The 18,956-nt window shown below is 38.3% G+C and overlaps 1 protein-coding gene across 7 annotated transcripts in view; it reads right to left on the bottom strand.

Annotated features, from left to right (window-relative positions):
* Positions 1–12,901, bottom strand: part of BMAL1 (basic helix-loop-helix ARNT like 1) — a 51,350-nt gene extending 38,449 nt beyond the window's left edge. For 2 of the 7 annotated variants that reach the window (XM_085300822.1, XM_085300827.1), the window contains exon 1: positions 12,752–12,901. The gene's annotated coding sequence lies outside the window, so the exon portion shown is untranslated. Of the gene's footprint in view, positions 1–1,412; positions 1,548–10,675; positions 10,790–12,751 lie in introns of all 7 variants that reach the window. The other 5 variants (XM_085300821.1, XM_085300823.1, XM_085300824.1 and 2 more) reach the window with 5 other exon arrangements.
* Positions 12,902–18,956: the final 6,055 nt, after the last annotated feature.

Raw genomic sequence — 18,956 nt, 5'->3', positions numbered from 1 at the left:
ATTAGAAAATGGAAAGTTTTCCAATTTCACTTAACGGAATAAGATACGCAATCGCTTCTGCATGAGGAACAATTAGGTAAGCTAATATACTTTAGCCAAGAAAACAGACAATATCCTGGTCTATAAAATTATCAAATGTCACAGTAAGGACTGAGAAGGATTGTTCTCTTTCAGTGTTAGAGTTAAGGACATTAAAAAAAAAAAGTGCAGCCAGTAGGAGCCACGTTGAAGACAGCATCTCTTCCCACTACAGATGATAGGTCTTGGAACTCCCTACCAAATAATATGAAGGCTAGAAGTTTGTGGTTTCAAAAGAGATAGGACCAGTTCATGGAAAGGAATTTTGTTAAGGATTACCATATATGACTCGTGAAGACCCTGAGCTGAAGATAACTAGAGGCCAGTGTGAGAGGGCAAATGTCTGCTTTCATCTTGCTCTTCCCTAGGCAGTCACTGATGTACTCTCCAGGAACTGGGTCTTCACTCTGGCAGGGAATGATCATTCTTACCTTCTCTCAACATTAGCAAGAGAACACTATCTCAGTTTAAGTATTCAAGGAAAACTGCTACTTAAAGAAGTATCATACATACTTTCAAGAATATCCATAGTGAAAGGGTAAAGTATACAACATCCTCAAAAAAACCCTTCTAGGAAACTTTAGGTTTAAGTCATCTAACCTGCAGTCATCAGCATAGCTTCAACTAACAGAAGATGGAAAGTTTCAACTCAACACATGTTAAACTGAGTTTAGCAAAGCCATCATTAAAGCCTACCTTATCAGAAAAACTGGCTTAGTACAGAATTTATATAAATCCTAACATAGGATCTATACATTAGCCAACAAGTGCCATCATAAGTGGAATTTAAAATCTGATTCAGACATCCAAATTTCTTACGCACCACCTCAAAATTACAGCAGAGAGTAGGGAACTAAGAAAAAAATCAATGCAGGAGGCACAAACTTGCCATCAGCAAGCATTTAGGATAGGAGTCCAATCCTTTACCAGGCTAATGAGTGCAGAATCTCTCCACTCACTTGAAATCTACAGCCTACAGTACTAATTGAACTTTGGTATCATTGAGCACTGCTCACAATTCTCTTTTTAAAAGAGACCAAAGGAGGCAGCAAGCAGGGAAACTATTACTGAACAACATACAGGAGAAAAAAAAATGAAACAGGCAAACAGCTTTACAGTAGCACAGAAGAGAATCCCTTCTTTCAGGGGATCATATACTAATCCCTAGAGATAAATATTTCTAATTTTTTTCAGAGTCCTACTTTTCTGCAATGTTCATTTTGGAAAATGATCTATAGACTCTAATTCATTATTTTGCCATGACATTACTAGAGAAACAAGAACAGCTCTGTTACTAACTACTACCACTTTTGTATATATTTTTGCTTCATTACCTCATCTGGTGTTCTACTGAAACGTTTAAAGATATTTGCTAAAGCTGGTTCATCTGGCTTCAAGGGTTCTGTCTCCTCTTCCGAATGTATCAATTCCTTGACTCTAGATGTACAAGCTTAGGTATTCAATAAATTCTGAAACAACAAAATATTTAGTCTGAATAAATTAACAAATATAAAACTCTTTTCATTATCCTTATGTTAAAACACTACACATTTGTTTTCCTGAAAATACAAATCAGCTCTTCTAGTTGTTTCCCCTCCCCTCTTTTCACTTCCTTTAAGTATCAGTGCTTTAAATTTTGCTCTTATCCAAATCCCTGGTATGGAAACTTGATTCTCCTATTTCAAAACAGAAGTGTTGCACTTTGCTCCCACTGGTTAGTGATATTATAGTCCAAATGCGGAGTTTTCTTTGTCTTTTAGTATTGATGAACAAAACTAAAGATATGCCATTTTACCTATCTTTGACCTAAAACAGATTTGATCATCTCTTTGATTTTTTTTAAGCTTCCTAAAGTTTTTAATAAGTTTTGAAGAAGAGTTACAAGAATCTTCATAGATGRTCCCCTTCTCTCTGTCATAAGCCTTTCTAGTTCTCCTTCACAGTCTGGTTAAATCTGTTTATGCCCCCTCCCCAACCCGCTTTCTACTGCTTAAGCATATAGCAGCTTAGAAGAAAACATACATTTTTTATCTTAATACTGATAGAAGATTCTTTCAGATTTGTTCCCATGTATGACCATGTATACTCAACTCCTATGCAGCAGAAGACAAAACAACCTCAACTACTATTTTGTACAACAAAGTAATAAGCTGTAATTCAGGCCAAAGTTTATTTCAGAAAGATATCCTGAATGAACTGATAGGTTGCAAGAACCTACTAACCTAGCATTTCTATTCCAGAGCTTAGTTCCACTTGTTCAAAATAGTCACCTTTTCTAGTCTGAATTTGAGCAAGTCACTGATCAGCTACTGAGCCTCATTTTATTTACTCCATCAGGTCACTAACTTAAGGATGAAATCATCCAACTGTTTTTCCCTTCCTTTAACTACACTTGGTTGCATTTCTTTGATTTCTCACTGTGAGGTTGTTTTTCCAAATCAAAGTTCATCCCTTGACCCATTTTCAATTTTCTATAAAAATCTTTTGAACTACAGGAAAGTATTCAAGTTCTAACATAACTAACATCATATACAGACTAAAGTTCCTTCACATCCAGATTGACATTTCGTGTTCACAAAACCAGAAATTCACTTGCTCATCTTTTTGTAACACTGCACTGGAAACAGCTAATCAATAAAATTCTCCTGCCCTCAGTCATTTCAAACTTTGCTTTCTAAGAGAGCCTTTAATTTGTAAATATGACATACAGATATATGGCTGTCTAGAAGCTAGCTAGAAACAGCATGTATATTTCTTGAGTAAGACCTTACCAAGCAACATAGGCTGTTGCACCATTACCTTGCATCACTTGGCCCTTTCATTAATTAGAGTATCTTCCTCTATCATACAATTGATAAAAATACCGAAGAGCTTTACATCAAGGACAAACCCAGGTGGAAATCACCAGAAGCAATGCTACTGACTACTCCTTGCTTAGGATTGTAAGGAGTATGAATGGGGCTACATGGATTTTCTACACTACAGCACAGACTTCTCTTTACATGATTCACACGAGAAATCTCTTAGATTTTCAACTTCTCATCTAATAAGAAAATGCTTTTTTTTTTTTTTTTGCTCAGTGTCTGATTCCAAGACATGTTAACTGCCCAGTCTCATCTGTCAGTTGTGCACATGTAGCATTGGCCACTACCTTATTTCAGTGAACTGATTCAGAGATCCAAAACAGATTATACCAACCTCATTAAAAAAAGTTTTCTGTACATTTGAGTCTACAGTAAGGTGATCCAGGGAGGCTCATTTATCAACACCTGCATTAGAACAAATCAGATCTCTAATGCGGGCTTTCTTGATTGTATTTCAATATATGTGTGCTATTCAATATGCAGGCAAGCTTGGTTTAAGAAACCTGTTATTCTAAATTAGAATCACACATTAGAAAGATCAAAATACAACTGTACTGGGAGATTGGTGTTTATAGACTGAAAAGTGAGAATGAGAAAACTACCAGAACAAGGAAAAAAAACAACGATACAGGATGCCAATAGCTGCAGCTGACACAGCTTTTAAGAATGGAAGACAATGATTAGATCAGATGCAGAAATGATTCTGATGAGTACACTTTTGGAAGTTTGTATGGAAAATACAGAGCTACACCATAAAGAGTGGTTTAAGAGAAAGTTGCATACTCTTGCCAAATATCCAGCCAAATGACACACAGGGAGGAGTTAAAAAGGACATGTTGTGTTGTATTTGAAGGTGGAGACCTATAGTACAACACTGCAACATGCAATTTTGCTTGCCAGAAAGCAAAATTAGAGTTAACTGTATTTATCCCTACTGTTTCTTCTTTAAGGTAGAAATCTGCTAGCCCATCAAGAGTCTTGCAGAAGTTGAAAAGCCATGAAAGCTCCTTTCTCTACTTATTGTGTTTTTCCAAAATCCACTTGCTAGCCACTTCTACAGATAAGCCTCAGAATTTACACCAACATCATTTTCTGACCCAGTCACCAACACATCATCATTCCAAAACCTCACCACAAGAAAACCCCCACAAGGCAAACAAAACACGCACGAAACTGAGATAAAAGGATAACAAAAAGGTACACACCAATCATTTCCAGAGGAGTTAGGCAAGTAAGGGGGGAAAGCAGACTGCAGTCAGATAATTAAGAGACCAGTTACTAAACTTTGAGGTCACAAAAAAAAAAAAAGAAGAAGAAGAAGAAGAAGAATGGAAGAGTATTTCTCACTAACAAGTTTTAGAAAACACTATCTTTCCCCACCACCACCACAAGGGACTCCATCACCCCAGTACGTTTAGGGTCACAGGGGAGTAGTAAGCCACAGAACTATCCTAAAACTGAAAGTCAGGTGACAGACAGTATTTGTTAAAAAAAAAAAATATGGATCTGAAAGCAGTGACAACAGAACTACATTACAAAAGTTTTACAGCACTCCATGAATGAATTCAGAGTTTCAACCACCTGCCTGAACACATCCTGTTCTATAAGGCACATTTGTCTGAACAGTACCTGGAGTTCTCCTAGATTAAATTCAGCATTCAAGGGGAGACCTCAAAAGCCTTGGAAGGCTGGATAATAATCGGTTCATTCAGAGACAGAAGATCTCCAATACTTCATAATGCTAATTATGACTCCAGTGAGATACCAACAGGCACTCTTTCCTCACCGTTTTGTTGCATGAAGGGTTTTTTGTCCTGCTTCTCTTTGAGATGTACAAATATTTGGTCCTCATTAATATAATAAGTTCTAGGGGAAAAAATAGTCATGAATTTATTTTAAGTCAAAGGAACAGATTCTCTTGAAGCTTTTCTTACTTTTCATTTATATTCCATATAAAGTTAAAAAGATGATTGAGTAATTCTTAAAAAAAAAAAAAAAAAAGCGTATATATCACAGCCACACAGAAAACGGATTTTCAGGCCATTAAAGACATGGAAACCTCTATTTCATAGCTCCAGAGTTAAAAGTTAAAAGTTGTTTATTTCCTTGGCTTCTGGACACCTATGTCAAAAATAGTTTGTTACTTTTATGCAGATTCACAAAAAAAAAAGACCTAACAGAGCCTATCCAAAAATATTCTGTCATATATACTCTTCTCCCAAACTGAGGTTGCAGTGTAACATACTTAAAACAGCACTGCTACTGAAATGTAGTCCTCACACTCACTGCTTCTCCCACCTCTCCTTTAGGGCTACTCATTCTGTGAGCTGCCATTGTGCTGTTTCCCAACATACATAAGCACAAGTGTTTATGAAGCCACAAAGTGTATGTTACTGCCCTAGACGGTAGCATTTTCCACATGCATCACTGAAAGACTCAAAAAAATCGTAAGTCAAACTAGAATTCTGGGAGGGACACAGAGAACCTGCATGCTGGCATCAGCTATATACACTTCTCAGTTTGTTCTAAGCCGATAACGTGATCGCCTCTACCAGGAACAGCAGAGAATGCCGAATGTCAGTTTCTAGTTATACATTAATTTTGGAAACTCTTGTATATCTTTGATTTATTTAATGGTATTTTGTCCAGATTATTTCTTCAAAAGACTCCGACATGCCGTATAAACATCTAAAGAAAGACAAAATTGAGGTAGCTATTCTACAAGTGAAACATGTTAACAAAATAAAGACTTAAAAAAAAAGAGAGAGAGAACTTTACTCATTTAAAAAGGAGTAGAACTTCCCTTTATTTTGAGCAGGTAGAGTTCTGGCAAATTGCAACAGCCTACTCTTTCAAAGTTCTCTTCCCTCCCCCCCCCACCCCGATCTTATGCTTGATGATGACAACAGCATTATAGCAGCAGGAATAAAAAACTAGTCCATCTAGGAAGATAAAACTGGCATTTGTTATGAATAGTCTCATGGCAAAGTTAAAGAAATTAGGACAGAAGTCATTCAACAACCAATAGCCAAATACAGTAATTGAGAACGCCATACTGCCAGCTAGGATATCTCAAACAGACTATTAGATTTTTAATGCTACGATACAGAAACATCCATCTTTCTTCAGACTTCTGCCCAGTCAGATGGGTTGACCAAGCTACACATCACTCAGATATGAAGAGGTAGGGATAGGGGGGAACACACCATATAAAGTCCTAGAAATTCCAACTTAAAAGTCCAGCATAGCTCACTAAACTCACTCCTTCCATCTCTCTCATTAAAAACAGAAATATACAGTTGCAGAACTTTCACCTTTAAAATACAAATAACTTGTGGTATCTGGACCCTAAATGCAACGTAAGCATTTAACAAAACCAACAGGCACTGTTGTCATTCTATAATTATCCAGAGAGCTCTTCCAACAAGTTTAATGTTTTTATGTGACAGAAATCACTGGACTGACTTGACAGGTTTCTAAATAAAATGAAATATTCATCACCTAGTCTGGTTATAGCAGCCAAAGAGTATTTCCAAATACAAGAAAGAGGAAAAACCTTAAGTATACAATACTATTTATAATTAAGAAACTTTCCAAGCTCCTGTACAACTTCTAGTATTAAGATACTGCTCTCCACACTTGAAAACGTCACTGTGAGAGTGCTGTAACGGACACAATTTCCTAATTTTACGTAAGATGTCACTAAAAGATTAAACATTGCTTAAATATTGTCATTTTAAATAAAGGCTCTGTAAATGTAAATTTATGACAGCACTTGACATCATAAAGCTTCAATTTGATTTTAAAAATTAAGATTTTTTTTTTTAACTCATTTAATTCATTTCATCTATAACAAACCAATCTGTAAACCCAAAGCCACATTATAGCCTTGGTAATAATATATATTGGGAAAGGCAACACGGGAATAAGTATTTTCTCAAAGATTCCTACTGGTTCTCATCTGAGAGCCTAAGAAGAGTGAGCTGCATTTGAACTGGGAGAGGAAAAGTCTTTTGATATGTAGTCAGCCAGGACAAGGGCAGTGGTAAATACCTACTGTACAGCTCTATAAGGAGCAGCCCAACACATCTTTCCAGGATGAGTGGGCATGCATGCATGTTACAGCTTGAAGCCTAGGTTATATCCCTGAAAAATGACTAGGCTATTCAAGTCTATTGGCAAAACAAATAGTGCCTAAAAAAAGTCATAGTATAGCTAACACGCCAACAAGCAAACTGTAAGAGAAAGCCTGAATCTCAGAAGAGTTATGCCCTGGAATAAAGGGCAAAATCAAAGCAGAACTCAATCCACAGCCATTCCGCTGTACCTTTCAACAAAATTACAAGGCATATATGCAACAGGAGTGATAAAAGTTCTTTTACTTCTTAAAATATATATTTTTACTTCAAATTGGAACAAGAGTTTGAACAGAAGTCTTAAATTTTATAAGGTTTCAAGGAAAAAAGAACATATATAAAGAAATCAATTCACAATAAACTAAGAAAGAAATTTCCAAAAAGAATTAAAAGTTACTTCATAGAAAAGCAGGAGGAAAGAAACTCTGTCTCCTTACTTCACAGTTCCTCTATTAATATTCTGCACTACAACATTACTTAATGATTTCTACCAAACTTTCTGACTTTTTTTTTTTTTTTTTWAATAGAGAAGGGAAAGCCACCTCTAAGGAAATTTAAGATAAACAGCATATCAGATTAAGAATCATATTCATTTCTGAAGTCTCCAATAGTCTTATTTCATTCCCTCTCCAGAAATTATATCATCTTTAAACAGGCAAGACTACTTTGCAGTTTTCTGAGTAGTCTTATATCAGGAGTACTTCAAATCTTTAAAATACATGATTTCCATTAGCTTAAAGTATTTTTAGCTGACGCAAAGTAATYATAGCAAAGAGTTGCAATGGAATAAGCATATATGATTTATTACAAAATGACTTCCTATTAGTGACTTGAAAGATGTGATGCTAATACACACTGCTTAGAAACTGCCAAACACATCCTCCCCACTGATACAGCAAATGCTCACTAGGATATACACTTTCATTGTAGCTGTATCAAGTGAGAATCATTAAGGATTTAACAACATGTTCACTATTTCCTTTACACAAGCTGCAACTAAATTGCTTGTCTGTGCAAAATAAAGCCTACTAATGTTGCAAGGAAAACACTGCCAAAAGAAATATATAAAAAAAACACACCCTGAACTGCTTACATTCATTTGAATGGGTTTCTTTAAAAGTTAGTAGAGAACATCAACAACTTAGCCCATGAGAAACGTGGCATGTTATTTCACCATTTAATTCCTGTGAATTTTATTTCCTGCTCTGTAAGTATCCTGCTGGCACTATTCCTACAAAGGAACAACCTAGTAAACTACAGCATGGCTTCTGCTCAGGGTCACAAGTTCCGACACCAACAGCTGACGTAGAAGTGTCTGACATCGGAGACACTGARTAACAGCTTCTCAAATGGCAGAAGACTGAAAAGGTTACAAATTCTGCAAGCACTGGCTAAGAAATATCTTTTTGCAACTGCAAGGGAGAAAATATGATCTGAACACAGAAGAGAAAGATGAATACTTGCAGGCATTAAAGAGGGTGAGAGGGGGAAGCAGGGATGGTCCTTCATTGCACACAGGAAGGAGACATTTATCACCCAGCTATTGAATTGAACTAAACTATACAACTACCACAAGGATTTTAGCAACAGCTGAATTAAGTCCAAAATGATACCAAATGCAACAGAAACCATCCATCATCTTTGGGGCAAACCGTGAAATGTCAAACTACTCTAGTTAAAGAACATTCCAGACTACCAAAATCTGAAAATGTCTGATCTGCATTCTTCTGCAAAATGGATTAAAAGAGAAATTACATTTCTCAACATCTGGTGAAAGATCAGGTTTCCAAGGAGATGAAGTCTGGGCCTTGGATAAGTAGCCATACTGCATTTTTCCAAACAAATTGAGGGGGTTAAAAAAAAAAAATACAGGTACACTATGCAGTTCATACCAGTGAATTATCCACTTAATATATTCAACATAAAATTTAACTAAATATACATAACAGATATTTAACAATATTTGAAGTGATTAACTACATGAAAAAAACAATTTAGTAAATCACAACTGGCATATCTTCCTTCCACCCACAAAAAACAACCTTGTAAAGAAAACTGAAATTGGCTTTCTAAATAATTACTCAATACATTAAGTCTTAAAAAAGAAGCATCCTCATTTTAAGTGTATCATTGCGTCCTGTTTCAGTTTCTTGGGTTTAATCTACATAACACCGTACAAGTATACAACAGCCATAAACAAAGATTTACAGGTTTGTTTTGTTGTTTAAACCACATAAACGGCTACTTTGCATTCAATCTAACTAAACCTAGAATGAAAGTTTTATTTATATATATACATACACACATATACACACACATTATATTTTATATATATACACACACACATATACGTGCATATATATATATGTGTGTGTGTGTGTGTGTGTATATATGCACATATATGTATATATAAGTAAATAAAATGTATTTTGGTCTGTTCATTCCCTGGTCCCTGGTATTCTGGTCTATTTTTTAAAATCACTAAAACCCACATTAGCTCTCAAAAAGCCTCAAAGACTCAGATTGAAAGCTCTCTTTGTGCAATGTGCTTTTGAAAATACTACAAAACATTTATTTGCATCTTAAAGTATCTCTAAAACATAGATTATAACTTCTATGGGACAACCAAGCAGAACTTAACAGCTAAATGCAATAGTTSATACTGAGTTCCAGTTAGTATCATCAATTATTACATTGATCAAAACCAAACCAAAACAATGTAATAATTGATTAAATTAGTCTGAAACTTTCTAAATACAATGATAGCCCAAAGTGAAAGTTTCAAATTATGTTTAAAATGTCAGTATAGAAAGCCTGAATATTTTGGAATTCTGTTGGGCTTCTCTTTGCAGTAATTCATTATGTGTCATTAAACATTTTCCACTAAAGAAAACTTTTCTTAAGAACTTTAAGAATTCTAAAACTTAAGAGATTTATCTATCTGCTTTTTACCACTTTTCTGCCCTTGTTCAAAAACAGAACTAAGTGTGAAACTGATGTTAAAGGTATGATAAATGATGATAAAGGTTAAAGGACACAAGTTGCAGAACTACAAAACAAACAGACAAAACCTCCCACCACTAACTGATCTGCCAAATTTATCTTGGATTACTTAAGAACAATGAATTCCTTCAGATTTGCCTATATTCCCTGTTACAGTGTTATCATACAGACAGTTAGGTCTGCATTGAAACAACTGAAAATGTTGAAGTAGAGTATGAAATCAGTGCTTTTGTAATCATCTAAATTTCTCTTGCTACTTCCACTATACGTGATAGCAATTTACTTTTAAAAACTGTCTTATTCATTTGCAGCCCACAGCCTGCAGCTATCATATCAGGTCTCAAATCCATCACCACAGTCCTGTGTAGTATTAAGGCACTATATGTAACTGAGCTCTCCCAAGAAAACCCTGTGAATGTTCATTTGATCCTATTCTTTACTTTAGCAACATAATACTCTCCCCCTATTTCCATCTTTGTCCCTAGTTTCCTGCTAGGAAGAAGAATCTTCAAAAACAAGTATCTGGAGGAAAAAAAAACATCAAAAAAACCCCACACTGCAACAAACTGCCCCTACAAACATCACCTTCCTGACCTTAGCAAAGATCCCCAGGTATGGCAGGTGTTGTGGTAGCAGGCCCTAACTTCAGCTCTGGCTTTGTGGAATCCCAGCTACAGCTAAATTAATCTCCTGACAYCCCCACAGGACCTTGAAGGAAGAACAAAATAGAGCAGTTTTTGTTAGGTTCTTTCTGGAGTTCCCTTCTTGTCCATGCAGTCTTCAGATGTACTTTTCTTTCTACCATCCCCCCAAATTGTTATATGGGCAGACAACGGAAATAGGMTGTGTAAAAGAGAATATAGGATGAAACAATACATTATTCTATAATCACAGTATATCTTCTTGGGTTATTTTACGATCCATTTCCACAGGTAGGCATAAAATCATGAATGTTCATGAGAAATACAAACCCACAAAGCTTAGAAGATGGAAAAGCTTTCCTCTTAATAGACAAATATTAGTTTAAAATATTCATATGAGAGCTCTACAGTTTCTGACACTTCAAATAGCTATTTACATTTGCAAGTACAAAATATCCACTTTCTTGGGGGGTACAGGGGAAGCAGACAGAGTTTACTCTCAGCCTTCTGCTAGACCATTTACAAAGACAGTCAGTCAGTACTAGTAGTCAATTACAGCAAACAACTTTTTTCCCCCCTACAGATCTGGCTGCAGTCTGTGCGATATCAGTTGCTTTCATTTACAAAACCCTCTCAAGAAAAGAAAAGAAACTATACTAAACAGGCAGGACGGGCTACTTTAATGCTCATCTACTCAAAATCAAGTTACTTCTTAATTTATTTTTAATGCTTAAGGAATAACATTTGGAAGAAATTTTTACTTAAAGCCTGAATGAATTCTGCAAAGAAACTGGAGTTCAAAACAAAGATTACAGCTAGCTGCAGGCAGCCTCTTCTACTCCAGACACTAAGCAACTACTTAAAAACTGCTAATAGTACATTTACTCCAAAAGGAAAAAAAAAAATCACCACCCACTTGCTTCTTGTAAAAATACTACAACCTTATTTTCAGGTACTAAAATGTTTATAAAATTGCTATAATTGAGGCATTGGAATAACATAAACCTCAGCCATGAAAAACAATCCGTTTCACAAAAAAAAGTGTGAAATTCTGATAGTAATCCACCTTAACTGTTGTCTGCATTTTACTTTCAACGAAAAGTGTTCATTCTCAGCAGAGTATACACACACATCTGCCAGACACAGGGAGTCAAGAAGTAACAGTACCAGTTTGGATAGACTCAGGACCCTAATTAACCATAAAACATTAATCTCATAGGGAGAGGAGGTAACTGGGCTGTACTGTTAGGAAGCAAGAAACCCCACAGTGGGTCCCCATGTGGCTCTAGCTGTCTGCAGGTATGACGGGCCTCCATGCAACAAACTCACAACATAAATTACCAACTACCGTCACCGTTGAGGTGCTAAATACACACATTCTCTACACTCCACATAAAGCAGGCTTCATCACAAGGCATCGGATTCACCAAAAAAGATCCAGGCGATCAACTGCGGGACAGAGGCCGAGCGGATCCATCCTTGCTGCAGGGGAAGGGGAACCAACCGCTCGCTGCTCAGTGGCTTGCCTTAGCCACCGCACACTCACTCTTAAGCGAGGCGAACTCGAGATGGGAAGGAGAAGCAGAGCTAGTACTGCCTCCACTGGGACCCACGTTTCTGCCTCTTCCTCGCTCCCAAGGAGGCGCCGCCGCCAGACCCCGTAGCCCCGGCTCTACCCTAGGGGCCGGSTGCAAAGGACCGCGGCTGGCGCCCACCCCGTCCTCTCTGGGTCCCGCCACACCGAGACAGCCCGCGCCGCGGCCGCTGCACTCGCCCGCCTCGCCCGGTCCCGGCTCCGAGGGACATTGCCCCGCACCGCCGCCCGGGCCCGGCCACCCCACCCGGGGAAGCCGCAGCCTTCGCCTCCACCGGGGCAAGCAGCTCCGCCTGGCCTGCCGGAGGGCACCGCTCCCGCGGGGGGCAGCGGCGGCGGCCGCTCCCCGCCCTCCCCTCACCGCCCAGGAGGGGACCCCCGCCGCCTCCACAGTGCGCCCCCCCAACGGTCGCCCACCGCCCGTTAACGGCTCACCGCGGGCTCGCGCGCCCCTGCGGGGGGGGGAGGGGGGTCGCCGTCCCTCGGCAGCGCGCGGCACGCTCGCAGCGGCGCCCGGCGCAGGCAGCCCCCGTCCCTGACCTACTTTCCGCCTGGCTTGCCACCCAACGTCGCACCACTAACCTACTTTCCAGCCAATGGCACCCGCCTCCGGCCCCGGACCGGACGTACCGGTCCGCCAACGGGCTAGCGGCTCACCGGAGGCTCTGTCCAATGGCCGGCCAGCGGGCCGGCAATGCCCGCCCTCCTAAACAGCGGCTAATCCCCGGGCGCCCCCGGGACGGCAGCCAATCAGAAGGGTGGGTGGGAGCTTCAGTCCCGCCTCCCGGCGGCGGGGGAGGCGCGTGCGCGGTGGCGACGGCGGGTGGCGGTTGCGCGCGGGACCCGGATGTCACGCTCGCGGCGTGGYGGTTTTGGCCGTTGCTTCAGCTGTGGCGTTCCCCGGGGGTGCCGGCGGCGGGCCGAGCGCCGCGCCGCGCTGCGCTGCGAGCAGCTCGCCCTCCTTCCCTTCAGCCGCCTCCGTGTCGCCGCTGTGACTCACTCTGGGCTTTACGTCATTCGTGTGAAATCGCCCTGGGCCATGACGTCACCTCTGAGGCGTCAAGGTCACCGCGGCCTGCCGTGATGTCACGCGGCCTTGCGGCAACCTGGCGACCGCTCGTTCTAGGCCTGCCGCTCCCGCTGTGGCCCCGCGTCCTCTGCAGGGGCGAAGCAGGAGCCTGTGCTGCCTCGTATGGGGGCAGCCGGCAGCCGCCTCTGGGCTTCCTGTTTCCTCAGAGCCGGGAGCACCTCTCGGCTGGCTAGCAGCAGTGCTGCCCAGCTCAGGACAGGCGAACATCCACCGCTACTTGCCCTCACGGTTCTCCCCCGTGAGGTGACTCTGGTCATCCTTTTACACTATGCTCCTTGTGTCCCATGGCCTTCTCTGCTGCATCCACATCCACATCCACATCGGGAGCAAGGTTGCTCCCGATGTCATCCACCAGCATTAGCAGATGCCAGTGTTGTTTGCCTCACGTTGCTGTGTTGCACGTGTATGTTCTTCTATACAATACTTCAATAAGGTGCTGTTGCGTCACCTGCACATCATATTTTATGAGATCTCATGCCTACCCTGAATGCCCTGGCATTCAGAGTGTCACAGAAGCACATGCACGACTGCCATCGGTTTTACTACCGTAAATGCTATCATCTTACAACATGACTGTCTAATACTGAAACAGTAAGCTGCAATAATTTTATTGAGCATTTAAAAAGGCCAGTAACAGAACATGGTAAAGCCATCCACTGCACCATATTATAGTTTGAAATTAGATATATTCTAATAAATTGAGTCAGAAAACCATCATCTATATGACAATGCTGGCACGTCAAGGAGATGTGTTGCTAGAACACAGCGAGCAGTTGCAATCAAATACAAACGTTCAAATATTATTACTACGTCAGAGCATCATTCCCTTATTATCATTCCCTTGACATCATTTTCTATCTTGGGATGCCATGTCACAACTGTTTGTTTTATATTTACGAATATCACTAGAGAAGTGTGGATTGCAGTATTATCTAGTTGCAATGCAGTTGTGGTTATTCCAGTCCACTGTCGTAGAATGTGAACTCATCCTATGACACTGATAAGATTTAGTTTCCACCTAATTGATTTGGGATTCAACACAGCCAATAGTGGCCCCTGCTGGATGCCAACTTCCTATTCACCTCACAAGACTCCTACTCAAGGAACAACCTTCCAGCAGAACAAGGTAAATTGCATATCATACATTAACCAAATGAAAATATATACCATGAAAAAAAGGAGACAAGGCATCAGCTCTCAGGGACTGTTTTGCTATTATTGTTTCGAATTGTTTTAGTGCGCATAAGTTATGGAGGTGGAGAAATCTCCTTGACTACTTCTCTCTCACAAGTCTTTGTAGTTTTCATCATTGTTTCTACCCAGCTGTAGAAAGAATCTTTCTTAAGCACTCAGACACATACTATCTCTTTTAATGAGCGCAATGACTGTTGTGGGGAATGATGCCAAGAGTAATGATCTTTAGATATTTCTGCAGAGAAGTAGCTTAGCAGGCCATATGTCATAATTCCCTAGTAAGTGATTATTTTGATTTGTTTTTAAACTGCAGTTTCTATTCATGAGATATTAAAGAAAGTAACAGCATCTGATTAATCAAATCCTTGTTTTCAGCATATGATGATATTTACAGATGATATTCTATTCATTTTTTAATAGATTTTATCTTTAATTTCCATACAGGGAATTTTTCTCTGTGTGTCAATAAGGCATTTTCTAGACGACTATTACACCTTAAAATGTTAAGCGTGCAAAGTTTATCACTGAAGAGTTAAGAAGTGATGGTTTGACATTTGATGAGATCTGCCCTCCACTGCTGTTGGCTGAAAAGTTTGCTTCACCCTTCTCCTACCCATCTATAAGCACAGAAAGTAAAAAGAAAAGGTGAGGCTTGAGCAAATGTGTGATGGGTACATTTTCCTTAAAGAGGAGTATTTGAAGGAGTACATGAAGGTGAGATCAGATTGCAAACCTTGGATCATGCTAGAAAGACCAGCTCAGTGGTGTGTTTTGCTCAGGGTGCAGTGTGTAAGTGCTTCTGATTTGTCCGATCGACTCTGACCTGATTAATTTTCAGGATTTAAACTATTTTAGAGAGGATAATAAACTAGGCCTTAAGCAGAAATTTAACCGTCTCTTTGATGATGTATGCATTAATGATTACACCCTACTTAAACACTGGAATTTAGACTAATTTCTGGCATAACAYTACATTTTAAAAACAGGAGGAGAATATGCTGTGTGTTGACTTTACCAAAAATTGCATTTATTAATAGATTATTGAAACTACTAACCTGTGTTCTCACCTATGGATTTTCTTCATTGTTTTCACATTTGAATGCTATAGTAATCACTTCCCTATTTTTAGATTTTTGGCTTAATATTAAGAAGAGTAGTGGATATAATCTGCATTAAATACACCCTATTTAAGGTATAGTGAGGCTATATATCGGTGACTTTATTTAGAATCTGCAGGTTTTTGTCTAATTTTTGTATTTAGGTATTGTTACAGGTACAAAAAGAAGTCTAGTTTCTCAAACCATAACTCAAAAACTGAGAGCGTTTTTCTTTGCCTTTGAACAGTCCCCAATACGTCTGTGTAACAGCAACAGATATTCAGAAGTTCAGGAGTAACCTACCAGCTTACTTCTTTGATGTTTTAGTTGTGTTTTGTCTGAATCATGATTCATGACCCCAATTACAGATGTGGAAGGAGACAAATCTCTGAGTCTTAGGAGCATGAATTTGGTAATACTATTTTACATATTTATTTTTGTAGTGTCTTCCAAGACGTATTATGTATATTATTTGGTTATATATTATGTATATATACTTGGATTTCCTTTTCTGTATATACTGTTTAAAAGTCCAGAGAAATACTGAACTGCATTTCCCAAGCTCTTATACAAAGGTAATGATGAGCTTCAACTCTGTTACAAGAACCAAAGAAACAGAATGCTCAGTACTGGTTGCAAAGCATGCCAAAAAACTCAGTCATGGTCTATTTATTATAGTCTGTCACAACTCATGTATGGCTGGCTTAAATTTCCTCTGTAAAACAGAAGATTCAGTGAGCAATAGCTTAATCATTCTTTTCAAGATTCTTCAAATTCTTAATACATTACAACACCTRAGGCAAGGGAATGTAAGGCTTTTTTTCTGCTTTTGTTTGTAGAAACACTTGTCACTTTAAAAACTGCTTACTCATGCCACAATATTTGAGCAAGACTAAATATAAAGTAACAAATACTGACTTTTTCATGTGCTTCTTTCTGAGATTTTTTAAATCCATTTTTCGTCTTTAAAACCTCTATCTTAGTTACAGGAGCTAGAAGCTCATTTGAGGATAAAGAGAAAGAAGGTTCTTGTACAATCTGTTGATTTCAGCCCTGTGGTCTCTAAGAACATCGATTAATATTCTGAGATTCAGTACGAACTTTCAAGAGTTGGCAATCCGGTATCTGGCAATGTAACAGGAAAGGGAAGAAGAATCTAATGAGGAAAATGAGATTAAGACCAGAAATTATAAGTAATTTTCTCCAGTATTTTTTCAATCTTTATGGAAGGCGCCAAAAAAGCATTTGTATCTTTATTTGAATTCAAACTTAGTAAAGATTGAAGTGATTTCAAGTTTTTTGCTCTGTTACAAAGATATGGAATTAATTTCATGGCCACATCAGGCTTATTTCTTTCAGAGACTGGAAGTATCTCAACTTAAGGTAGAGATGTTAAAAACTTTAAATATTTCTATTTTATTGAATAGAATACTTTAAATAAAAAATTTTAAAGCCTATAGAAGACAGCCTTTTAAATAAGAAAAAAATTCCATCAGAATCTTATCTTCCTAATTTATTTTCTTTTTTTCTAAAATTCTATCAAAATGTATGTTTTATTTACCATTTTTGTTGATACATAAAAACAACTATAACCATTCTTACAGTGATCTCGATTCAATACCATATTGATTTCTTATAGTTCAGCATCATATATAAACATAGACTGAATTTTTATAAGATTTTTGCCTCCTTACAAAAAAGAATTCTACCAGCAATTTTGTTTAAATAGAATTAGTCTCACCTGACCAAAGACGCTTGAAATTGATGGTCACAATACTTCATCATTTATTGAGGAAACAAAGATCCAATGTGGCATCTTATTGTTTTTCTTTTTTTTTGATAAGGGGTATTACAGCTTTGTATGGTCCATTGCCACTGCATCTTTGAATCAAAGTAGTCTGTTTCTTACTAGCAAGAAATTCTGTAGCTAGCTCTTTTAGTTTCTCATCCATCCTGTTCCCTTATGAGAACAGTGAGTGCTTCACTACAACAGTGGTATGCTTGAAGCACTGCGAGAAATTCTGTTCAGCATCAGTTCTTGCGTTTCAGGAGAATAAGAACACTTCAGTAGGGCAAAGCTTATTTTATTATTGGAACAAAGCTTCATTATAAGAAAAGCAAAATCTGTCAAATCCGTAACCTACCTTTCACAGAATAGTCAAGAGCAAGGCAGTATCTAGGCAGCTTTGACTTGAAATGAGGGCAAGAATCAGTGAGATAGGAAGTAGGAAGATGACTTTTTCCATTTGGTAATGAATTGATCAGAAAAGGTTTTGAGCTAATCTTGATTTGACTGTTTTAAGGGGTAAGAAGCAGAGTCGGATGTAGAAAAAGGGATAGCTGGAACTGAAAGYATCATCTTAATATTTGAAAAGTTATTTTAACTAATTAACATCCACAGGCWGTATTAATTAAAGAAGTATTATTATCTCTTTTTTACAGATTGGAAAAATAGGCCTGGAGATTATTAAATGAATTGGTCAGAGTTACACCAGCATACTAAATCACACTCAAAGCTACAATTAGAAGTAGATTACCTTGCTGATAGCATTCTAAAGAGTTCAGTAAGCCACAAAGCACTTGTTATTTTTTAAATCAGTTGCATAAAATATATTATTTATTTTCCAAATACAGGGTAAATCATGATGCCTGGGACACATATTCTAAAAAAGAAGCTATGGAATATATAAAAATTAGTGGATTGATTATATTTTCAGTTAATGTTGATAAAACTAATAGAAACAGACTGTTTAACAATCCACAGACTTATTAAAGGATAGTATAATTTGAATCCATTTCTTTAGGATGTTCGCATTGACAAGATGTAATATGGCAGTGGGGCAGAATTTTTTTTTGACATTTCATCTTGTAAATATACCAGAAGTTATTCTGAAGTCTTTAGTTAATTCTTGCAATCAGAACTCTTGTTGTTTTCAATACTGATTTCATTAGGCATTCAGAGTAAGGCCTGCAGTAAGTGCATGTCAGAGGATGTAATTTTCTTCAACATTACATATTTCTGTACTCTGGACAGTGTTTTACGGTAATGTGCTTTCAAGTCTGTAATCAGTTGTAAACAGAAACTATCTTTTAAAGAAAAAAGCAATACATCCTTTATGCTCACAGTGAGCTTTAATTTCTCCATTGTCTACAGACAAATGTTAAGTAGTTTATTCATACTGCTTTGATGCATGTTAATATTAGAGAAATAAACTTTTTGTTGCCAGAGAAGGTATCTTTGTTATCAGAGAAGATACCG

This window comes from Rhea americana, unplaced genomic scaffold (assembly GCF_003343005.1).
Source record: "Rhea americana isolate MKP2758 unplaced genomic scaffold, rheAme1 scaffold_17, whole genome shotgun sequence".
Taxonomy (NCBI): domain Eukaryota; kingdom Metazoa; phylum Chordata; class Aves; order Rheiformes; family Rheidae; genus Rhea; species Rhea americana.
The sequence above is the reverse complement of the archived record's forward strand: the minus strand, read 5'-3'. Positions and strand labels throughout refer to the sequence as shown.